Raw genomic sequence first — 24799 nt, 5'->3', positions numbered from 1 at the left:
CAAACTGTTTTCCAAAGAGACTGCACCGTGTAACATTCCCACCAGCCATGTATGAGGGTTCCAGTTTCTCCACATCCTCACCAACACTTGTTATTTTCCATTTTCAAAATCATAACCATCCTAGTGGGTGTGACGTGGTATCTCATTGTGGTTTTGATTTGTATTTCTGTAATGACTAATGAGGTTTAGCATTTTTTCACCTGTTTATTGGTCATTTGTGTATCTTCTTTGGAGAAATGTCTACTGAAATCCTTTCCCCATTTTGAATTGTGTTATTTGTTGCAAAGACCCATCTTTGCCTTAAAGCAAGGTTTCTCAACCTTGGCATTATGGACATTTTGAGCTGGATAATCTTTGCACTATAGCATGCTTAGCAACATCCCTGGGCTCTACCCACCAGATGTCAGTAACGCCCCCAAGTTCTGACAACCAAAACTGTGTCCAGGGGTGCCTGGTTGGCTCAGTCTGTAGAGCATGTGACTCTTGATCTCAGGGTTTTAAGTTCAAGACCCATCCTAGGTATAGAGATTATTTAAAAAATAAAATATTTTAAAAAACTGTCCAGACACTGCAAAATCCCTCTTGGGGGAGGGCACAAAATCTCCCCAAGAAAAGAACCACTGCTCTAAAAGACCCTGCTGTGCAGCTAAGAAACACTTACGCAGAAACATAACTCAGTTTTAGTAGAGTGCTGGAGGCAGAAGCTTGTCTAAGTGGGTTCAGGATGCTGTAAGAAAGTGGAGGGACCCAAGTCCGGTTGACGGGTTAATTAACAATATGAGAAACAAAATCAAGGTTACAAATGAGAACTACATAACATTATGAGATAATGATCTGATATCATAACACCAAAGGAGTTGCAAGTTTATATATGAAAGTATCAAAAGTGTGGTACATCTAGAACTAGAAGTTTTATGAGAAGGTGAATTTACTGTGAGCTGGTCTCTGGAAGGAGTGTCATCCCTTGATGGTCCTAGGCATGAAGCATAAATGGCTGTTAGGTGGCCTTTCCCGAGTAGCCCTTGGCTTCATTTCTCCTGTTAGTCTCATCTCTTGGTGGAGATGTGTGCCCGTCTGTCTCAGACAGAGATTGCTGGGGTGCAAGGAACAGTACCCACTAAGTTAGCTTTTTCTTTAAAAAAAAAAAGATTTTATTTATTTTAGGGAATGAGAGTGAGAGCGAGCACATGAGCAGGGGAGAGGGGTAGAGGGAGAGGGAGAAGCAGACTCCCCGCTGAGCAGGGAGCCCGATGTGGGACTCGATCCCAGGACCCCGGGATCATGACCTGAGCCAAAGGCAGACGCTTAACGGACTGAGCCACCCAGGCACCCTAAGCTAGCTTTCTCATTGGGGGGAATGCAAAGGCCTATCTAATAGAATCCACAGAAAGCTGAAAAGCAGGTCTCAACAAGGAAAGGAACCAGAGCAGCTTGAGGAGACCTCAGAAAGGGTTATTTGCAGATATATTTACTTTAATCCCCTGACCTACTCAGTCTCCATCTCTTAGTTCTAATTGCTGAAAGAGGGAATCTGAGGATCTGGGAAACCACTGAATCATGGCCATGGCTTGGCTTCTTAATCAGGTGTCCCAACCCAATTCCCTGGGCTGTGGGGTGGGGTAGTTTTCACAGAAGGGGTAGAATGGGTTGAGGGAGCGATAAAATAAAAGGAGCTACCTCATCGATCCTTAAGCCATTCTACCACCTGTATAGATTTTCCCCCCCACTTTTTGTCTTCTCAAACATTTTTGCCCCATTGCTCCATGAAACACACAACACATCTCACAGAAATGGCCTTGCTATTGTTTGCCAGTTGAACACAGTAACCACCATTTACCTATGGCTTTGTGGTCTTGATGTCAAGTATCTTGAGTTTATTATTATTTTTATTATTATTTAATAATCTCTACACCCAACGTGGGGCTCGAACTCACGACCCGTGATCAAGAGTCACATGCTCTACTGACTGAGACAGCCAGGTGCCCCAAGTATCTTGACTTTAAAAGGGGGATGTGGGGGGTGCCTGGGTGGCTCAGTCGTTAAGCGTCTGCCTTCGGCTCAGGTCATGATCCCAGGGTCCTGAGATCGAGCCCCGCATCGGGCTCCCTGCTCCGTGGGAAGCCTGCTTCTCCCTCTCACACTCCCCCTGCTTGTGTTCCCTCTCTCGCTGTGTCTCTCTCTGCCAAATAAATAAATAAAATCTTTAAAAAAAGGGGGGGATATGGGATGGGGGGCAAATTACCCATAATATTTTCTATTTAATAATGGCATGGTAGGCAGGTGTCATTGAAACTAAGATGAACTATTTTAACAAGAAAAATATATCTGTTTTGGGAGCAATGTCTGAATCCCCTTCATCCCAATCCTCCCCCATTGGCGTCACAGTTGGGAATAAAAACTACTAAGCTGTTAAGAGGTGGTACATCCCACTAGTTAATAAAGTGATGCCCTGCCTTCACAGCCTATTAATTAAGAAGGTAATCAGTGCATGCTTCAAGTTTGCTATTTGAAACTCAAAGGCAATAAAATCAGAACACTACTCAGATTTTTTTTCTCATAAAGAAATGAATAACAAATTAGGGCCACAGAGCTGGAGTAATCACATTTTGAATGATTTCTCCTGAGCATGCCTTTAATAACCTGTATGTGTTGGATAAGAAGAACAAAGAAAGGTAAAGTTAATTATCTAGGAAAAGCTTCATCAAGGAGTTTTGGTCACTTTAGCCCAGGGTTTCTCAACCTTGGTACTAATGATATTTGGGGCCAGATAATTCTTCGTTGTGGGGAGCAATCTTGTGTATATAGTGGAATGTTTAGCGGCATCCCTGGTCTCTAAACAGTATATGCTAGTAGAACTGCCCCACCCAAGTCTTGACAAACAAAAATGTTTCCAGACAGGGGCGCCTGGGTGGCTCAGTTGGTTAAGCGACTGCCTTCGGCTCAGGTCGTGATCCTGGAGTCCCGGGATCAAGTCCTGCGTTGGGCTCCCTGCTCGGCAGGGAGTCTGCTTCTCCCTCTGACCCTCCTCCCTCTCATGCTCTCTGTCTCTCATTCTCTCTGTCTCAAATAAATAAATAAAATCTTAAAAAAAAAAAATGTTTCCAGACATTGTTAAATGTCCTGTGTGGGGCAAAATGGCCCTGGGATTAAGAACTAATGAATTGGGGTGCCTGGGTGGCTCAGTCGGTTAAGCGTCTTTTTTTTTTAAGATTTTATTTATTTATTTGACAGAGAGAGACACAGCAAGAGAGGGAACACAAGCAGGGGGAGTGCGAGAGGGAGAAGCAGGGAGCCAGATGCGGGGCTCGATCACAGGACCCTGGGATCATGACCTGAGCCGAAGGCAGACACTCAACGACTGAGCCACCCAGGAGCCCAAGCGTCGGGTGACCTGTGACTTGGGCTCAGGTCATGATCTCGGGGTTGTGAGATCGAGCGCAAAGTCATGCTCTGCGCTCCATGTGGAGTCTGCTTGAGATTCTCTCCCTCTCTCTCTGCCCCTCCCTCACTTGCCTGCGAGCATGCTCTCACTCTCTCTGAAATAAATAAATAAAATCTTAAAAAAAAAAGAAATAACGAATTAACTACATACATTCCTTCATACTCCCCATCCCTCCAGGGCCCCTCTAGAGTTTGTTGTTTTAAGCCGTTTGAACCAAACATTTTATACCAGGACCATTTACATTTTCCAGGGAATTATTTGAAAAGAAACTTGTCCAGGTGACAAGAAGGGCTCTTTGCATTTCTGTATTGAAGAGTAGCAAACAAAAAGAACAAAGGATGTCTAATAAACGTATTTAGGTAAAACACTCAGCTAAATACTTATATTTAATCCCTACGAAACCCTCAGGGACATAATTAGCCTTATTTTATTGGTGAGGAAACTGAGGTTTAAAGAGGTTAGGTAATTTGCTTAAGAACACGCAGTTTGTAATTTAGTGGTGGAACTAGAAGTCTGATGGCAAATTTGTGCCTATTTGCATATTGCTTCATTATAAGCACTTCAAGTGTTAGACATCTAATAAAGCAAGGTGACCTTTTGTTTTAGTTTATCTATTTATTTTAAATTTTTACTTAAGTTCTAGTTAGTTAACATACAGTGCAATATTGCTTTCAGGAGTAGAATTTAGTGATTCATCACTTACTATAACATCCAGGGTTCATCACAACAAGTACCCTCCTTAATACCCATCACCCATTTACCTCATTCCCCCACCCGCCTCACTCCATCAACCCTCAGTTTGTTCTCTATCATTAAGAGTCTCTTATGGTTTCTTTCTTTTTTTACCTTTTGAAAAAATACACAGCTTTTGGGGTGCCTGGCTGGCTCAGTTGGTAGAGCATGCAACTCCTGATCTTGGGATCATGAGTTCAAGCCCCACGTTGGGTGTGGAGCCTACTTTAAAAAATTTAAAACATTAAAAATACAGCTTTTAGGGCGCCTGGGTGGCTCAGTTGGTTAAGCGACTGCCTTCGGCTCAGGTCATGATCCTGGAGTCCCGGGATCAAGTCCCGCATCGGGCTCCCTGCTCAGCAGGGAGTCTGCTTCTCCCTCTGACCCTCCCCCCTCTCATGCTCTCTCTCTCTATCTCATTCTCTCTCTCAAATAAATAAATAAAATCTTTAAAAAAAAAAAGATTTAGGGGCGCCTGGGTGGCTCAGTTGGTTAAGCGACTGCTTTCGGCTCAGGTCATGATCCTAGAGTCCCTGGATCAAGTCCCGCGTCGGGCTCCCTGCTCGGCAGGGAGCCTGCTTCTGCCTCTGACCCTCCCCCCTCTCATGTGCTCTCTCTCTCATTCTCTCTGTCTCAAAAAAAAAAAAATACAGCTTTTATTAGGGATAGTTTCAAACATATGCAAAATTAGACAAAACGGTGTCTTCCCATTTCAGCTGTTCACGTACTCGTCATGTAGCTTCAACAACGATCAACTCAGGACCAATATTGTTGCCTGTAGCGCTTTTCAGCCTTGGCATTACTGACATTTGGGGCTCGATAATTGTTCTGTGTATTATGTGCATCCAGTACACACACAAGGCAAGGCAAGACCAAAACTGAGTTCTGGCTGATTTGACTGGTAAAGGTATATTAAATTGCTTTTGGATTCAGACAATTTATTACTTACTTAGTGAAAGACATGTAGCCATTGGTGCCAGCCCATAGTCCTTGTCCCACACACCAAGGACAGCACTAAAACAAAAGAGGCCAGATGGCCTCTAGACTCCTGTTGCTGAGGAGTGCAGTGTAGATGGCAGCTAACTGGTTTTCTCTTCTGCATTGCTATACCGAGGGGGCCGGGGCAGGAAGCCCCATACCGCAACAGAACCCAAGAGGCGATTAGAAACTACCTCATGAGGGGCACCTGGGTGGCTCAGTCAGTTAAGAATCCAACTCTTGTTTTCAGCTCAGGTCATGATCTCAGGGTCATGGGATTGAGCCCCGTGTTGGGCTCTGTGCTGGGCATGGAGCCTGCTGAAGATTCCTCTCTCCCTCTGCCCCTTCTCCCTGTGCACTCTCTCTCTCTTTCCAAAATAAATTTAAAAATCTTAAAATAAAAAAGGAACTGCCTCATTAAAGTCTCATAGTAGAGACAGGGAGGCAAGTGGGAGGTGGCCTCCAAACCACTCCCCTAACAGGCCTCCTGCCTCTCACATTCGAAGAAGATCACAGGACATTCTGCCAACACTCAGGTGAGCTGCAGTTCAAGTCTTTGCCAATGTGAGCTATGTGGACACATTCAAGGTTGTCAGGTTGTCAGGGCAGAGCCAGTTCCCCACAGTGGAGGGCTGATTCTGTGCACTGTAGGAAGCTTAGCAGTAGATGACGGCAGCATCACCCCCGCCCCCCGCAAGATGCAACAACCAAAAATGACTCCAGACATTGCCAAATGTACATTGGAAGACCAAGTTCCACCCAGTTGAGAACCACTCATCTAGAGCCCTAACCACTCCCCACACCCACGCGGTATACTTCATCTGCAAATACTTCACTGTATATTTCTTTTTTCTTTTTTTAAAGAAGAAGCAGGCTCCTTGCAGGGAGCCTGACGTGGGGCTTGATCCCAGGACCCTGGGATCATGACCTGAGCTGAAGGGAGACACTTAACCGACTGAGCCACCCAGGTGCCCCTTCACTGTATATTTCTAAAATAAAGTTTAAAGAAATATAAACAAGATATCATTATACCTGAAATGTTTAATAATAATTCTTTTATGGCATCCAGAAACTGTTCAGATTTCCTTTTTTAAAAAAAAGATTTTATTTGGGCGCCTGGGTGGCTCAGTTGGTTAAGCGACTGCCTTCGGCTCAGGTCATGAACCCAGGGTCCTGGGATCGAGTCCCACATCGGGCTCCCGGCTCGGCGGGAAGCCTGCTTCTCCCTCTCCCACTCCCCCTGCTTGTGTTCCTGCTCTCGCTGTCTCTGTCTCTGTCAAATAAATAAATAAAATCTTTAAAAAAAAAAGATTTTATTTATTTTATTATTTTAGAGAGAGTGTGCATGCAAGTGGGGGGAGGTGCAGAAGGAGAGGCAGAGAATCTCAAGCAGATGCTGTGCTCAGTGCAGAGCCCCACGCGACGCTCGATTTCTCTACCCTGAGATCATGACCTGAGCCGAAACCAAGAGTTGGATCCTTAACCAACTGAGCCATCCAGGCGTCCTGAAACTGGTCAAATTTCTAATTGTTTCATACATGTTGTAATTTTTTTTTACAGTGTTTTGGATTAGGATCCTAATAATATGGGGTATACATCACATTGCTGTGATTACTGTCTTTTAGATTTCATCTAGTCCATAGGTTTCTTGCAATTTTTTGGTTGCAGAAACTAAGTTCGTCTGATAGAGCTTCCTATAATCTGGATTTTGCTGATTGCATCCCTGTGATGTTAAGCTACTCCTTTATCCCTTCTGAATTTCCCATAAATTGGTCTCAGATCAAGAGGGGTGATCGAGGGGCGCCTGAGTGGCTCAGTCATTAAGTGTCTGCCTTCGGCTCAGGTCATTGTCCCAGGGTCCTGGAATCAAGCCCCGCATCGGGCTCCCTGCTCCGCGGGAAGCCTGCTTCTCCCTCTACCATTCTCCCTGCTTGTGTTCCCTCTCTTACTGTCTCTCTGTCAAGTAAATAAATAAAATCTTTTTAAAAAGAAGTAAGATAGATGCCTGATTCTTTCCCTCTGACTTCCAGTTTTCCAAATAATGCATGTAATCTCTTGCATTCAACAATGCAGACAACTGAGGTTTTGGTTTGTTTGGGATTTTGTTCAATAGTATTATGAATGGGTGGATTTATTTTTTTTTAAAGATTTATTTATTTATTTTGGGGGGGTGGAGGGAGAAGAACAAGCAGATTTTGCGCTGAGCACAGAGCCCAACACAGGGCTTGATCTCAAAACCCCGAGATCATGACCTGAGCCGAAATCAAGATTCGGTCCCTTAACTGTCTGAGCCACCCAGGTGCCCCTGAACAGGTAGATTTAAACATATTTGATGGATCTCAATCCACTGCAGTTCTCATCCTTACTGATGTGTAAACATTTCATCTTTGGCTGACTAGAGTCTCTCCAAGCTGACTCCTGAGTCCTTTTGACAATTTCTGTCCTTTCTGAAAAAAGGATAATAAAACTTAAATATTCTCATCCGTATTTTTATCTTCAGTTTTGCTCTACAATAGTGTTACTCAAAGTGTGGGCCTCAGGCAGCAGCTATACCAGCTGGAGAGAAAATCAAGTCGATGGGCCTTCCTGGCCTACTGAATTAGAATCTCTGGGAACATGGCCTGGGAAACTAGTTTAACTAATTCTCTGGGTGATTCTTATGCACATTAAAATATGAGAACCTCTGCTCTAAAGAACTGACCTTAGAGCCTTGGGGTCACCTTCCTCACTTAAGATCTCTAGCTCTTCAGGAATTTCTTGCCAGAGTAGGTCACTTTTCTGTTGCTGGATGTCAACAGAGGACACAATCATCCTCGAGGGTTATTTCCAATATTTTTGAAACAACCTAAAGCCAACTGATAGTTTGATAGGTGAATGGTAAATCTGGAAATCTGGTTAATACCTCTTTGGATCAAAAAAAATACTGATTTGATTATATAAAAACTGATTTTCTTATTTTTAAGATTTTATTTTTATGTAATCTCTACACCCAATGTGGGGCTCAGACTCACAACCTTGAGATCAAGAGCTGCATGCTCTACCACTCCAAAAACTGATTTTCGTAAGTCACCTTATAAAAGTGCCACGATGAAAATTTCAGAAGAATTATTCCAAAAATATCTTGAGCAATGATAGTATTAATATGTGCTAAGGACTGCCATGGTTTAATGCGGATGGTTTTATTGCTTTTGGATTCCTACAGCTGGGTAGTGTGCTACAGTTATCCAGGCTACTTTGCAGAAATAAAGGATTATTTTTCTTTGGAAGTGTTCTTATCTCATGCTTGCTTACTTACTTACTGAAGAGTATTTATTCTTGTTGCAAGAATGGGCTTCTGTGGAAGCACATTGACTGTATATAGTTACTGTCAAGTCCCATTACTGAGTCATTCCACAGAGCCCCTCACCTGGCACTTAGAGTAGGTGTTTAAAATGATTGCTTTTGGGGGTGCCTGGGTGGCTCAGTCAGTTGAGTGTCCAACTCTTGCTTTCAGCTCAGGTCATAATCTCAGGGTTGTGGGATCCAGCCAGCATCGGGCTCTACGCTCAGTGGGGAGTCTGCTAGAGATCCTCTCCCTCTCCCTCTCCTCCTGCTCATGCACGCTCTCTCTCTAAAAATAAATAAATAAATCTTTAAAATGATTGCTTTTGGACATATTGAATGTTTTTACATAGCCGCCTTCTTGGGATACAGGAACTAATAGGGTTTATTTCTTTCGATGCAAACAAAACAGACAATTCGTGGAAAAAAAGAGAGACTAATAGTTGAGGGTCAAAATCTATGTCTTTTTTAAAGATGTATTTATTTATTTTAGAGAGAGCGCAAGTGGGGAGAGGGGCAGAAGGAGTGGGAGAGGGAGAGAAGCAGACTCCCCACTGAGCACAGAGCCCAACACGGGTCTCAATCTCACAACCTTAAGATCATGACCTGGGCCAAAATCAAGAGTCAGATGCTTAAGCGACTGAGCCACCCAGGCGCCCCCAAACCTATGTTTTAATAAAGTCTCTCATCATCTCTGCTTAACTTTGTCTCTGTGGTTCTCAACTTTTTTTTTTTTTGGTTCTGTATTTTTAGAAGTCCTGATCCTGCAGCCCAGGCCAATAAGGGCAGAATCTCTGGGGAGTGTGGACCAGGTTTCTGTGGTTTTGAAAGCTCCCCAGGTGATTGTCATGTGCAGCCAAGGCTGAGAATTTTGCGAAGTGAAGCAGAGAGGGTGAGAAGCTTGATTAAGGCATGAAATGAGACCCCTAAAGTGTCAGGCTCTCTTTTTTCAAGAATAAGATAGTGGATATACTGGTAGGCTGTTGGAAAGCTCATTTCTCACTGGCACCACCTGATATTATTCAGAGATTAACATTTCACCCACAGAGAAGATGATCTGGTGAGTCCACTCCTGTCTGTATGCTGGAGGAAGAACCCACCTGATACTACTTTTGGGAAGATTTATTAGAGCATGTGGAGACATCATCTTGAATGAGTGTTTCCTGATGACATCCTCCCCTGGCACCTACTGAATGAGTCAAATATGAGATTTATAGGGGCTTAATAAAAGGTTTTATCTAGCTAGGTTGTATCACTAAATGGCAAACTAAGTGAAAAGCTTTCAACATGAAGGCTATCCAAAGAGAGCAAAGTGAGCAGAGCATGGGAAATGTTGAGCTACAGACGCGGCATACGATGAACAGGGGCTTTGAAGTCCAATAGGCGTGAGTTTGAAACTCAGCTCTGCCAAGCTCTGTGACCTTAGGCAAATTACTTAACCTCTCTATGCACGGATTCTTACCTGCAAAGCTGGCAGAGCGCCTGTGCCTGACACAAAGCAGGGTTTTACAAATGAATGTTTTAAAATTACAGGCAATGTACTGTTCCAATATATGGAGGTGAGATACCTGGTCCAGCTGATGCTAAGGAACGTGTGGTAGGCAGAAGAATGGCCCCCCAGAAAGGTCTACATCTTAATTCCTAGAACCTGGGAACCTGTAACTATCTTACTTGACATGGCAAAAGGGATTTTGCAGATGTGATGAAGTTAAAGATCTTGAGATGCAGGAGATTATCCCGGATTATCCAAATGCCCAGTGTAATCACAAGGTCCTTCTAAGTGAAAGGAGCAGTCAGGGGAGAGAGAGATGTGACTGTTGAAGCAGAGGTTGCAGTGATGCAGTTACTGGCTTGGAAGACGGAAGGGAGGGCTGTGAGCCAAGGAATGCGGGCAGCTCTAGCAGCTGGAGGAGGCAAGGGAATGGACTTTCTGCTGGAGCCTCCAGAAGAAACGCGGTCTTGCTGATACATGGATTTTAGTCCACTGAGACCCATCTCAGACTTCTGACCCCCAGGACTAAGATAATGTATCTGTGTTGTTTCAAGCCACGACATTTGTGGTCAACTGTTACAAGCAGCGATAGGAAACTAATACAGAAGATAAAACCAAATCTCTCTTTTTTGAAGATTTTAAGTAATCTCTACACCCAATGTGGGGCTCGAACTCATAACCCCGAGATCAAGAGGCTCACGCTCCACCGACGGAGCCAGTCAGGCGCCCCCAGACCAAATCTCTCTTTGGGCATTCAAAGATTCTGGGTGCAGGTTTTACAAGATGAAGATTTCACTCTTGAGTCCATGCCTTTCAAAATCGGTTAGTAAAAAGTCCAAGGATCGTAATGATGATTTACTTGTGAGTGGATTTATCCATCCTGGCCTCAGATGGCTTTGCTAACTCACATGCCCGTCAAGCACGTTTGTAGCACATTCACAAGGCCCGGGGACAGGCCTCAGAACCCTGCCCTATTTGCTGCTGTGTTGAGAAACTGCCTGGTGGCAAAACTCCAAGGAAGGAAGCTGGTTTCAGCCTATGAATAGCCAAGAAAGACAGCTCTTTAGGAGTATCAGAAGAAGTGTAAATTTAGTCAACTGTCCTGGAAGACAGTTTGATAATAGTATCAAAAAACATGTACAAAAAGCCTTGAGAGGTGCCTGGGTGGCTCAGTCATTAAGCGTCTGCCTTCAGCTCAGGTTATGATCCCAGGGTCCTGGGATCGAGTCCCGCGTCGGGCTCCCTGCTCAGTGGGAAGCCTACTTCTCCCTCTCCCACTCCCCTGCTTGTGTTCCCTCTCTCTGTCAAATAAATGAATAAAATCTTAAAAAAAAAAAAAAGCTTTGAAAATGCAAGTACCCTGACTCAGCGATTCTACTTGTAGGAAAATTTATGGGAAAACAGCTTTAGTATGCATATCCTTCACCTGCTTAAAACAATTCTTCCATGGTTCCCATAATTACTTAGAGAATAACACTTGGGGAGACTGACAGGGGATTGCAGTAGGTAATTACGTCTGGCAGGTGTTTGTACTGACCATAGCTTGGTCTAGACGAACCTGCATTAGATTAACCTCAATGGTTCCCGAGTCACCTTTGTTAAATTTGATCTTTTCCATGATAATCACTGAAACGGTGATTGTGACTAACGCTTCTAATGTTAAGTCAGTGTCTGCCCTTGAACATTATAAACTATCATCCAATTTTGTGGCTTAAATTAAAAATTTTCTATGTGTAATTGAGCCATTAGGTGGTGAAAATTACCTATATTTTTACTTATCCAGTGACATTCGAATATGTTTGGCATGCAAAAATTGTGAATATAAATTGTGCTCAAATCCAAGTGAGGAATCTTTATTCATTTTTTTCCCTGTTGTATCTGTTTCAGCCGTATGTCTGGACCCAAACCCCATCAAGGAGAGACCAAAATTTACACAATATTCTTGAGTATGATGGCGGTTGCATTTGGAGTTTTGATTAAACTGCGCTACATGTGTGATTATTACTTGTAAACAGATGATTAGATATTAATTAGACAATAAGTGATTGTAAAGCACTTAGAAAATAAAAGTGTTTATAAATACCACCAAGTAATAGCAACAATAATTCTTTACTGACTACACAGCTGTTAATGTCAATAAGAATGATTTATTCCAGCTAAGGGCAACTTTAATTTATGCAAAAAGCTGCTATCCTATCTGTTTTGCTAGAGCAAAACCAAATGTACTATACTTATAACTGATTTTATCATCAGCATTTAGATAAATACATCTCATGTAGGTAAAAATAACTTACCTCTTTTAGGACCTTCTCAAACACAGGCACAACCATTGTGGCATGCTGTCTTTGAATGCTAAGAAATGGAGCTCTAGGGGTGCCTGGGTGGCTCAGTTGGTTAAGCGGCTGCCTTCGGCTCAGGTCATGATCCTGGGGTCCTGGGATTGAGCCCCGAGTCAGGCTTCCTGCTCAGTGGGGAGTCTGCTTCTCCCTCTGCCTCTTCCCTCGCTCGTGCTTTCTCTCACTCACTCTCTTTCAAATAAATACATAAATTTTTTTTTTTAAGATTTTATGTATTTATTTGAGAGAGAGAGAATGAGAGAGAGCAAGCACATGAGACGGGGGAGGGTCAGAGGGAGAAGCAGACCCCCTGCCGAGCAGGGAGCCCGATGCGGGACCCGATCCAGGGACTCCAGGATCATGACCTGAGCCGAAGGCAGTCGCCCAACCAACTGAGCCACCCAGGCGCCCTACATAAAATCTTTAAAAAAAAATAAGTTTTGAAGTTCTGACTACTTATTATGTCTATTATTTTTTTCCCTAATGGATTGTATAGGTCATGAATCTGTATCAGCCTGGCTCTTGACCCACTGGTGAATCAGGCAATGCATCCAAGTTTATTTTTCTCTCCTAAGTAAATGCAAGCACCTACAGTGAGTCCAGGTCCATGGTTTTGGAGACAGGAAATTAACTGAATGAATATAAATGAAGAGTGCTTCATGTTACACGAATTCAATAGAAAAACGGTGAAGGGGCTGTTTGGGATGTGAAATATGCATGAGTTAGCCCAGCAGCCTTGTTAACAAAGCAAATATAACTAGATCGAAAAGTGAGGCAGTGTAGTTTGGTGGAAAACAGGGTTGAACTCTGATTCAAGAGACCTGGATTCAAGTGATAGTTTGGCCCCTTTCTGTGTGACCTTACTCAAGACACTTAACTTCTCTGATTTTGTTTGCCCATTTGAAAATTTTCAGTATTAAAACCTGTCCATCTTGGAGTGTTATTATGATTCAATTCAATGTGTAAAAGTACCAAGTGAGAGGTGAAATGCTTTACACTGGAAAACATTTTTATTACCATAATTTTCCTGAAGTAGGTGAAGAGGATTTATGCATGGGTTTCATTATTTAGTATGGTGGAATTTTCTTTCCAGATTATTTCAGGTTTTATGCCCAAACCATAAGCCACATGTGGAAAACTGGGGAAGTAGCTCAAAATAGAACCATAAAAGTAACAAAATTCCATAGAAGGTAATAATGGTTTCCGGGAAACCCTAAGTTTTGTCAACTTTACCTTGCTTTTTCAATTCCCTTTCTTGCTTTGTGATTACTTTGTTATTTGGTTATATCTAGGCAATGAGAAAAAATGAATGAGAAAGAAAAAGGAAAGGTGGAAGAAATAGTGGAGACAGGACTGATGGTAAGGAGGATGGATTTGGAAGGGAGGTTTTACATATGGCATTCTTGATAGATATTAAGAGCAGTATCATATATGTAAGGGTACAAACTGTAACTAAATAATTTAAAATTCCCAGTACGGGTTGAGCTAACATCTTTATACACTGGATATAAAATTTCTAGCAGGATGACTAAAGATTAGAAAATAAAAGGGAAGAAAAAGGTATTTTTAAAGAAGAGAAAGCTTAAGTGTAATGCCTACTTTAAAAAATAGGCTAACAGACATTTACATATGATGTTATGGCTCATTTGTATCCATATGAGGATATAAAATATATTTTGCCATAAGAAACAGATATTGACACTTTACGATGAGGCACTGAAATAGTCTTAATTGGAGATCTCCCAGAAGCAGATCCTGAGACAAAGATTCAAGTTCAAGTAGTTCCTTTGGGAAATGAGCCCATGCCACAGCCACAAGAGTGTGGGCAAGGGAGACAAGGGAAGGAAGGCAGGCAATGGAGGGTGTATGGTCAAGCCGGCTAGCACAGTGGCAGCTGGAACTTAATCTCACTGGGCTCCCTCTGTGTACAGCACAGGATTCAGTCCTTCCACGTGAGGGCCGAGAGCACTGGGGTGTTTATACTTTCACTCCTGTCAGTCACTGGTCTGGTCGAGAGCTCTTAGGGATGTGGGCTGCTGATTTTCTGGCCCCTCAGCCCTGCCTCCCTGGTGCTGTTGGTGGCAGGTGGCGGGGGGTGTCTCCCAGGGCCAGAGAAAGCCCTGGGACAGAGAGACGCCATTGCTGGTGGTTGTCGCCCATGATGAGGCCTGGGGGGATTGGGCTCAGACAGCTCGTGCTCTGAAGAGAGAATTTTAGTTCTTTAGCAATGGTGTTTTCGACAATTGGATGTTGTTGAAGTGATGAACACTGGCAGGAAGAAGAATGTCATTTGTCGGTCTCTTCCAAGCTGATAGGAAGATCGCTATGGCTTGGGTTCCTCGTCTGCAAAGGGGGGGCCACTATTCCTATCTGATGAGGTGTTGTGCTATTTACATGCAGCCCATGATAAGTACCGAGCATAGTGCTAAGAAGGTAAGGGGTACCAGATAAATGGTAGAAATAAAGACGAGCGTGCTTGTGAGGGGCATTGCTGATCTGACAAGTTCTCACCGAAGCCATGCCCTGCTTACACAGGGTACAAGACTCAGGAACCCTGTCCCCAAATGCTCCCTGGAGATTTTCTGAACAGCCTGCCTCCACCACGTTCCCTCCACTTCTACTAACTGGGGAGAGGGCTCCTCCAGCTCTGTCTGGCCCTCTCAGCATTCTCGTTTCCTCTCACTGAGCCCCTGCCTCTTCGTATGTGCTCATGTGCTAACGTCTGTCTGCCTCACCCCGACCCCATCCCCAGCCCTTCATCCCTTTTTTCCTGACTATATGGGTAATATATACTCATCTTTTAAATACTTGCTATAGATGGGAACATAGGAAAACAAAAGCAAAAATCACCCATAATCCCACAGTTTAAAGATGCTACTATTAACATCTTGGTGTATTGCCCTCCAGTACTTTTTTCTAAGCATGTACATAGCCCATAATTGGGGTCATTTTTTGGTATCATATTCTGTGGCATGCTTTTTCCGGCTGACATAATGTTCCCATGTTCCCATAGCATTAGACTTTCTTTGAAAACATGACCGCTAATGCCGGTGTAATACTATATGAATGTGTTTCGTTTTAACCATTACTCTTATTGCTGTAATTTGTAAAAATTTTTTTGCCTGTTATAATTCTGTATTAAGCATCTTTGTACACAATTATTCGTGTGCTTCTCTGAGTATTTCTTTGGGGATAAATTCCCAAGAGGAATTCCTAGGTCAAAGGGCATGAACGTTCTAAAGGCTATTAGCATGTACTGACAAATATCTTGCATGGAGTTTTTAAGAGTGTTAACACGTGTATAGATTTGTGTAAGCATTACCATATCAGGATAGGGAACAATTCCATCATCCCAATAACTTCTCTTCTGTTATCCCTTGATAGTCATCCCCTTCCCCTCAGCATAACCCCTAGAGGGTTATGGGATATTTAATTCCATACTGTGGAATTAACTGGTCATTCTCAGCTAATCACCTTAATAGCATTAGGAAGCCCCCAAGCTAAAATAACTCCCACAAGGACCCCGCTAGACACCAGGACTTGGCTAAATAGGCAGGTGAACAAGTGAGCCTCCCATTCTAGAGAAGGAATTAGAGGACCAATTAGGAACCAAGCTGGCAGCTCAGTGGCCCAGAACCCTGCGGGAGTTAGAGGGTTAAGGGCTTTCCAGTGGGACCGTGTGGCTCTAGACAGCGGTTCTCAAACTTTAGCGTATAGCAGCATGCCTCCAAAACCTGGAGATTTCATTGAAACCCAGATTCCTGGTCTCCACTGCCTGAGTTTTCTGATTCAGTAGATCTGGGGTGGGGAGTAAGAATTTCTGACAAGTCCCCAGGGCTGCTCTTCCTACTCCTTTGGGGAGCACACTTTGAGAACCGCCGCTGTAAGGCAAAGCAATACTGAGATTAGATGAGCAATATCATGCCCATATCACCCAGCATGGTGGGAAAGGGCCTCCTAAAAGTATTGTGAGGTTTCGTTCTTCCAAGCTGAAGGACTTATTAGAGCTAAACTTGCAGCTCCAGGTGTTTTGTGTTTCCAGGAGGGCAGACAGGGCAGGCAGGAAAGGGTAGGAAGTGGGTAGGATGCCCCCTTTTCAGATGACGCAGTGTCACTGGAATTCTTGCATTATTGGAGCTCTCTTTAAGCATAGGTAATAACGGTGACGTCAAGTGACGTCATTCTCATTTAAAGTGCCAGGATCTGTAACTGTCAAACTGTAAATCTAGGCTGCAGAATCCATTTTTTTTTTTCTTTTAAGGCTAGCTGTCTTTGCTTATTTGAGGAGTAATGAAAATGAAGCCCATTATATTAGTATACCACATTCTAATTTACAAAGTGCTTTCACATGATACTTATTTGATCTCCCAAATTCTGTGAGGGAGGCAGGGCAGTATTTTTGTCCCATCCTTTGGACTACTGGCTTTCAAAGTATGGTCCTTGGACCTGCAGCATGAGTATCACCCACGGGGAACTTGTTAGAAATGCAATTGCTGGCCCCACCCGAGACTTACAGAATCAGGTCTTGAGGGGCCAATAATTTGCATTTTTAACAAGCTCCCAGCTGATGCTGATGTTGCTGCGGCTGGTCCTGGACCACACTTGGATGAAAACCACTGCTATAGATTAAAATGAAAGATCTAGAAGCCCAGGGACTTAAGAGGACTCCTACCAAGGTGCTTTTTCTACACTACTACACCTGCTACATCCCAGCTCCTCCCCCATGTCCCCTGCAAATCCTTCCAATCCCCAGAACTCTGCTTATGAGTTTGAGGCCCTGGGCAATTACTCTAAATTGCAATTTCCTCACCTGTGAAATGGGGATAATAATAGGATCGACTTCTTTGGGTTCCAATGAATATTAAACAAAATCTGGGTAAAGGTACTTAGCACTGTACCAGTGCTTAATAAAATCAGTTACCATGAGTTTTATTAATGTTACTAGAAGTGTGTTATTTCGCTAGAATGAATAGCTTTGTAAGTTCTTCCAGGTGTGTCTTCAGAGCACCCCTCTTAAAATGGGAGATATTCATGGGTGATTTAGACATTAAGGCGCATCGTGACTAACACCACAACTGGAATGTTTCTGGGATTGCCGTGAGCACTTGGCTGAGAGCAGGGTGCTTAGGAAATGGGATGCAGGACTGGTAAAAGGGGAGCAGGGGAATAAGAGACCAATTAATGGAAGAGTGCATTGAAAGGCAGACAAGGGTAACAAGAGTTCATTGAGGAAAAGCAGAATAGCCGGGGAGAGGGAGAAGTGGCCGAGGGAGGAAGGAACTGGGAGGGCAGTCAGAGGTGGGAGGCAGGTTGTCAGACAATCTACTTCCTTCAAAATACCTCCCAGGGCAGCCCCAGGGGTAGGCTCTGAGGTTGCACCAGGCCTCGGGGGGCCTGTCAGTGCTCTTTTTGCAGTCAAGAGGATGAACACTCAGGTGCCCGCAATAAATACCCTGAGAGGCCCTCCGAGGCCAGCTGGCCCAGATGTTGCTTTGTCTTCAGGGTGACTCCTATTTAGCAAAATTCTGACTATAGCCCATCAAACACTCCTTCCAGGGAAACATGCCAGGGACGTGGTCCTTCTTTAGTGCAGGTCTGTTATGTTCTTCGTCGAGGAGTCCTGGGCTTCTCAGGAAGCGGTTTTATCTTATCTGGGTAGTGCAGCGCGGGTTCCTTGCCCCGCGTGGACAGGGACCTTTGCAACTGAATTAAGCAGAAGAAACAAAAGCAGCAAGTTCGGGCCCCGTGGGCACGGCTCGCCAGCCAATGGGGCCCGGCCGCTCCCCGGCGGAGTGGTACTATGATGACAGTAGCCAACCAGCGCGCTCCATGCAAATGAGGTACTGTATCTCGCACCGCCGCTCCAGGGCTGTCTGGTTGTTATAGTGATAAACTGAGGCCTTGCCTTTTGGCTTTTCAGAGAAGGAAACGGGTGGGGGGTCGGGGGTAACCTCTTCACTTCCCCCAGCGAAGACAGACAGAAGGGGCGAAGAAGGGGGATGGGTGAAGAAGAGAAAAATACGTGACAAAGAAAACATTCTCTGCCTGGGAGGAGACTCACAGAGGGTGTAGAGCTGGAGGGAGCATTCACTGGCCATGCCAGTCCTTACCACTGATGCTGAGTCAGAAACAGGTATCCCAAAATCCCTTTCCAATGAGCCTCCCTCAGAAACCATGGAGGAAATAGAGCACACATGCCCACAGCCTCGACTGGTAAGTAAAGACAAAGGATGCAAATGTTATGCTTGGCTATGACACAAAAGAGTTCCTTATGCGCCTGCAGCCAGCGAGGAAAACGATGCTTGGAGGATTTTCATGTAAATGAGAATGGAGCTACTGCCTAATCCTTCTCAGCTGTTTATACTTAGCTTCTATACCGGGGCGCTGCTCTCAGCTTACAAAGCATTATTGTATTGGCTGGGTAGGAAACGGGCTGCTTGGGCTATGCTGTTTTTCTGCCTTGGGAGGAGGGGATGGCCTTTTTCCTTTTAGGTGTATTCTCGTCTGAAGATAAAAATCCTACAGTGCGTTTTAAAATGGTATTCCCTTCGCAAAGCTTGAGGCGAGTCCGTTGTTAAGTTCTAAATTCTATCTGAGAAATGATTTGGTGCCCAACTCATTTGGGTGCCTGGTGCCAATTTTGGAAAAATGAAAACGATATGGAAGCAAAACTTCCCCGTTTGTTTGAAAATTTCAAAATGAATAAGTGAAAGAGTCCCTCCGTGATGTATTTAGAAATAAGGTACCTTTTAAATGAAGCATCTCCGGACTGTGCTGGGAGGGTTTGTCTTCAGGTAGTGGGAACCCCGGGGAAGCTACGTTTACTACTTAAAAGGGGTTGTATGCCTTTAATAACGAAAGTGTGGAAACGGGGCACTCAGCTTCCTTCCATCTCAGTAACTGGTATCCCAAATTTGATCCGATTCTCTGCCACTGGGCATGATTATTTAGGCAGGTGTGGAAGATGGTTCTCAACCACCTCGGTGTATATCCTCAAGGAATCAAAAACACCAAATGAGGGGTGGGTTCTCTGTTGCTGAGAAGTCTTTCCTTCCCTGAAGTCTTGGGAAACTTGGAGAGACCTCTCTTTGAACCCTCAAGTCCAAGCGGCACACTAGGAGAGCTATCCTGTTTGTAGCAATTTCCCCCAGCTAAGAGGGGCCATATTTTGATTAGCCATGGAGTTGGACCTTGGAAAGAGGTTTGTTTGTTTGTTTGTTTGTTTTAAAGTAGTGATGTAGCATTTTCTTTCAACTCCCTGAATGAGGGCTCATAGATTCCAAGACAGGCCCATCACGCAACTGTTATTTCTTCATAAGGGTTACAAAGGTTCAAAGGCAGCCTTAGAACAACTTCCCAAAACATGAAAACGAATTTATATTAGAGTGCTGTGGGCTTTTCTTCACTGTGTTTCTATTTTATAAAATGTATTTTCTTAGGGCGGTTTAATATGAACTTCTCCCCAGCACTTGAGCCACTTACTGAATGGCATATATATATATATTTAAAGTTAAACCCGCTGTTGAAATTTGCATCACACACCTTCCTAACAGGTAAAGGGCAGGGGAGAGAGGCAGCACCCAGTTCCAGTTTGTGCGTCATCTGTTTCTCCTGCCCACTTCTTTTCCTTCCCTTTTTGCCTTTTAACTATTCTGCCCCTTGGTTGCTTCTGCCCGAGAGGGTGGGCAGAGGAAATCAAGAGAAGGAAGAACGTTGAAGTACTTTGCACTCTGACTTGTGACATCTCATCCTGGAGGAGACTCTAATGAACCCTGAAAAGCTGGCAGTGTTAAACCCCACTGTCCCTGCTCTTTTAGAAGTGAGAAAACTGAGGTTCAGAGCGTGTAAGCGACTTCCCCCAAAGTCACCTTGCTTCCAGGGGCTAGAGCTGCGATTTGAACCCAGAGGTCTACACTCGCCAAGTAGAAGATCTTGCCCTTACAACTCACTCTGGAGTGGGGTACATTCCCTTCCCATCTTTCATGCAGCTCTAACTTAAAGTAGGAGTCGAACTGTGAAAGCTATGATTTCGATCTACCTTTGATGAAAACTTTCCATGTTGTCCATCATTATCACGGTCTACTGAAATTTTGCTCTAAGTAGGGGCTGCAGCCAATTTATAAACCCCTACTCAATTTTTAGAATCACCTTTTCTCAGCCAGCTTTGATCACTGTAGGGGTATATTCTAAATTGAGATGTACACTTCAGAGCCCGACTTTCCTTTGCTGATGATTTTACTTGAATAGCTAAGGCACATACTAACTAAAGTTTGTTGATGGAGAGAGTGGCAAGTGAAAATGTTGAATAGCATTTCTTTTTATGGTGTTAAGTAGTTTCTGTTGATCTTTAGCTTTGCTAATACCTTCACATTTCAAATTGGATAAATTCTTTGTTTCTCCCAGCACCCGCCCGTGTTGCTCAAAATCACATGTGGGTTACTGCAGGTGTGGCTGATGAATTCCAAAATTACTTAAAGTTCATGAAAGACTTAACAGATATCCCTTCAGAGGACAGGCTCCTTCTCCCACTTGTTATCAAACTGGAATTCATACAGTTTAGAGGAAACAGGACTCAATAACAAAACATTGTCTGAAATAGAAGAGTAGCGGTTAGCAAAATGGTTCTCATTGTATTAGCTGAGGCACGCACTGGCTCCCCAAACTGGGACTTCACCTGGGGATAGCGAAAGGAAATTTCTGGGTATATAAAGGGTCATGAAGCTTTACTGCAAATACTGGAATGTGAACTTATGTTGCTGATTGTCGTTGTCTAGGTACAAATTTTATTTAAGTCCCAGCAGTTGTGTCAAATGCCCTCTTTGTAATGAACTGTGTTGAAAAGCCGTGTACAGAGGCTCTGTGTCTATGTGCATTTGCCTATATATTTTCAGCCAAGGTTGTCTGTTGTGATCCTGTTTAACTCAGCCCGCATTGATTGAGTACCTACTACTCGCTGAGTCCTCAAACATTTTGTGATCTAGGGGTTCTGGAAGAGACTGACACATAAACAGGTACTTTGCCTACGAGTTGATACGGGCACCACGTGCCCAGAGGTGTGTTAGCAGGTGCAGGAGGGGCAGAAAGGAGTGTGCTGACCTCCCTGTGAGTCAAAGTTTGCTGGGGGATGTGGAGTAGAAACCTGTCCAGTCATCAGTGTATCTCTGGTCTCTAATAGGGCCTGGCATAGCCCTTTAAGCAATTGAAGCGGGAAACGGGCACGCATAAATAAGCAGGGCTTGGAAGCAATCTATATTTTAGATCTTAGTAACCAGCAAATTGATAAGGATATTGAGGGTGCGATGTAATCATGTTCAAGGAGAAATTTTTCTGAAAGGAGTACTTGGAGTTTTTCCACCTGCCTTATTTTTCATTGGAAAAAAAATGTCAGAAAGAGGAGTAAATAGAATTAAATAACACTGATAAAGAAATTAGAAAAGAGGGCTCCTGGGTGGCTCAGTTAAGTGTCCGCCCTCGGCTCAGGTCGTGATCTCAGGATCCTGGGATCGAGCCTCGCATGAGGCTCCCTGCTCACTGGGGAGTCTGCTTGTCCCTCTCTCCCTGCTTGTGCTCTCTCTAAATAAATAAAATCTTTTAAAAAAGGAAATTAGAAAAGAAATAACAGGAAATTACCTAGGTTTTCTAATAGAGCTTATATCTTAGGATGTAATCTAATACCCTTACTACTTTACCATGGTGTTCAGATTTGGGATGTTTCTGAGAACTCTTCTTTCCCTTGTTAAAATATTTATTCTTGATCCTTGACTTGTTATCCCTTCTTTGCTCTTTACTTGCTTAAACATGATGCAAGGTGACTCCTAAGCTTGTTTGTCAGGAAGAGAAACCGAGTGGCCATGGGTGGTATGATGTAATAGCCCTCCTTGGAGACCCAATTCCTGAGGGATGAGGGTGCTTTGTGGGCAAGGACGGTGTCCTCATATCTCCCCAACTCTCAGATTGTGCCTGGACAAATCCTCTGGGCCCAGCAGATACCCCATAAACCCTTTCTAACATGGCCCAGCCACCCCGGAAGTTGTCTGCTTGAGGATTCGGTTAACGACCTTGGTCAAGTTCTTCTAGGAGTGCCTTGTGCTGTGAGAAGGAAGTTGTAATTCTAGCTTGCAGTGGTCACTTCCATGAAGATGGATGTACCGCCGATCAACTGAGAAGGTCTTGGAAATAAAAAAAGAGCTGGTTCGATATGCCACATTAGCAGGAGTTCATTCCAGGCTTTACTTCAAAGTGGAGCTGTACCAAGAGACTGCTGTCTTGCCGAAGGTGCATTATGTCAGTCGGGAAGTAGGACGCTCACCCGCTAATGCTCAGAAAGATGACTGGATCTCCAGAGACCTCAGTGGCTTCCTTTACTAGTATCACCATCTATTTAACCACTCAGAGCAGCATGTATTTTAAAAGGGAGATACTTAATGTGCTGTGTAGGTGAAATAAACAACCATGAGTTTCCTTGGGCATTCACTGTGGTCAACTGGAATTGTGCCCAAGGTTATTATTAGACCTCTTCCTGTGGGTCTCGCTCCAAATGCAACTTCCATTTCTTGCAGATCGATACTAGTCAGGCGTACTGAGCATGGAATCAGTGAATCGGTTTCTTCCATTCCTTTAAGTTCTTTCACCATCCCTCCAGTCCCTCCCCCAGTTTGCCTCATGCTAAAGTCCTTATGGAGGAGATAAATCTAAATCGGTAAAAAGATGGGTAGGTTCTTTGTTTCATTTTGGTGTTGGTGCGTATAGCAATGAGAAGGGCATATGTGTCTTCATCCAGGCAGTGAGGAGGATTTAAAGTGCTCAGTGATGTTGGGCTTTAGAAGGTACCCGAGAGAAAACTCAGTCCCCTCTCAACAGGATCCAGTCACCCAGCTGGTTAGCAACTTGCACGTATAGCAATGGCCCAGGTGGTGTGGGGCGAGGAATAAAAGAAGTAATCCACTGTCCCTGCCCTGGAAGATCATTCCCACTTAACAGAAGATAGTAGTTTGGAATGTGGAAGCCTGCCAGGATGCTGAAATCCCTGGTAAGAGAGGTTGTTGTTTTTTTTTTCTTTTTTGTAAATTTGACTTTAATATGTTGGACTTTACACAGCTTTTTTTTTTTTTTTTTTAAGATTTCATTCCTTCACCTGTCAGAGAGAGCAAGAGAGCACAAGCAGGGGGAGCGGCAGGCAGAGAGAGAAGCATACTCCCCGCTGAGTGGGGAGCCTGATGCGGGGCTCGATCCCAGGACCCTGGGATCATGACCCAAGCTGAAGGCAGACGCCCAACCGACGGAGCCACCCAGGCATCTCTTTTACACAGCTTTTTAGCAACACTTTATCCATTGAGCAGAAGCAGGAAAGATTCCATTCACTTGATCCCCAAGTTGAGACAAATCCCTGCACTTGAAGAAAAGATACAACTTGCTGATCCAAAAACATTTGGGGACATGAAAGGGATCAGTCTACTTTTGAGGGGATCTTAAGTCCCTTTTGTAGGTGTAGACCAGCGTTGTCTGGTAGAAATACAATATAATCTAAAATTTTCTAGTAGCCATGGTTTTAAAAGTTTAAAAAGGTGAAATTAACTTTAATAATACATTTTCTTTAGCCTGATATATCCAAAATATTATCATTTCAACATTCATCAGTATCAAAATAATGAGGTATGTTGTTCTTTTCTTTATACTAAGTCTGAAATCAGGAGTGTATGTTGTACTTGCAACACATCTAACTTCAGACTAGCCAGTTTGAAGTGCTTAGTAGCCGTAGGTGGCTTTAGAGGGAGCTCAGACACCTGCACAGGCCTGTGGAGGATGAGCTCAGAGAAGCCACAATGATAAATACATTTCGTGTCGTCTAGCACTCACATACACACATATATTTACTTTAGCGAAGAAACCACTTTACTTCATATTTTGCACTTTTAAAAACATTTTATTGTTTATTTATTTGACAGAGAGAGACACAGTGAGAGAGGAAACACAAGCAGGGGGAGTGGGAGAGGGAGAAGCAGGCTTCCCACCAAGCAGGGAGCCTGATGTGGGGCTTGACCCCAGGACTCTGGGATCATGACCTGAGCTGAGCCACCCAGGCACCCCCATATTTTGCACTCTTAATATTTCCTTTTGCCCTATTGTGTTTTGGTTAGGAGGCTCACCAAAGGAGAATTCTATTAAATTTGAAATTATGGATGGGGCAGTGGAGAAGGAGAGAACGGGATGAATATGGGAGACCCTAAGGTCAACACCCCAGGGATTTGATAACTGAGTCTGAGGGTTGGCCAGTATCAGGGAGGACTCCGTTTTCTGGCTCCCTCAAGTGGGCACCATCACTCAGGTGTAGTATCGGGACAGTAGTTTGTAAGAGTTCTGTTGGGGATGCCATGGAGACTTTGACTTATAAGTGTCTAGTCAATGTTTGGTTTTGGAACTCAGAAGAGAGTTCTGAGCTGGAGTTGGAGATCTGGCTGAGGTCAGCATGGAGGAGATGGAAGTGAAATTGAAGTAGTG

This window comes from Mirounga leonina, unplaced genomic scaffold (assembly GCF_011800145.1).
Source record: "Mirounga leonina isolate KUSES-001 unplaced genomic scaffold, KU_Mleo_1.0 Mir_101595, whole genome shotgun sequence".
Lineage (NCBI taxonomy): Eukaryota > Metazoa > Chordata > Mammalia > Carnivora > Phocidae > Mirounga > Mirounga leonina.
The sequence above is the reverse complement of the archived record's forward strand: the minus strand, read 5'-3'. Positions refer to the sequence as shown.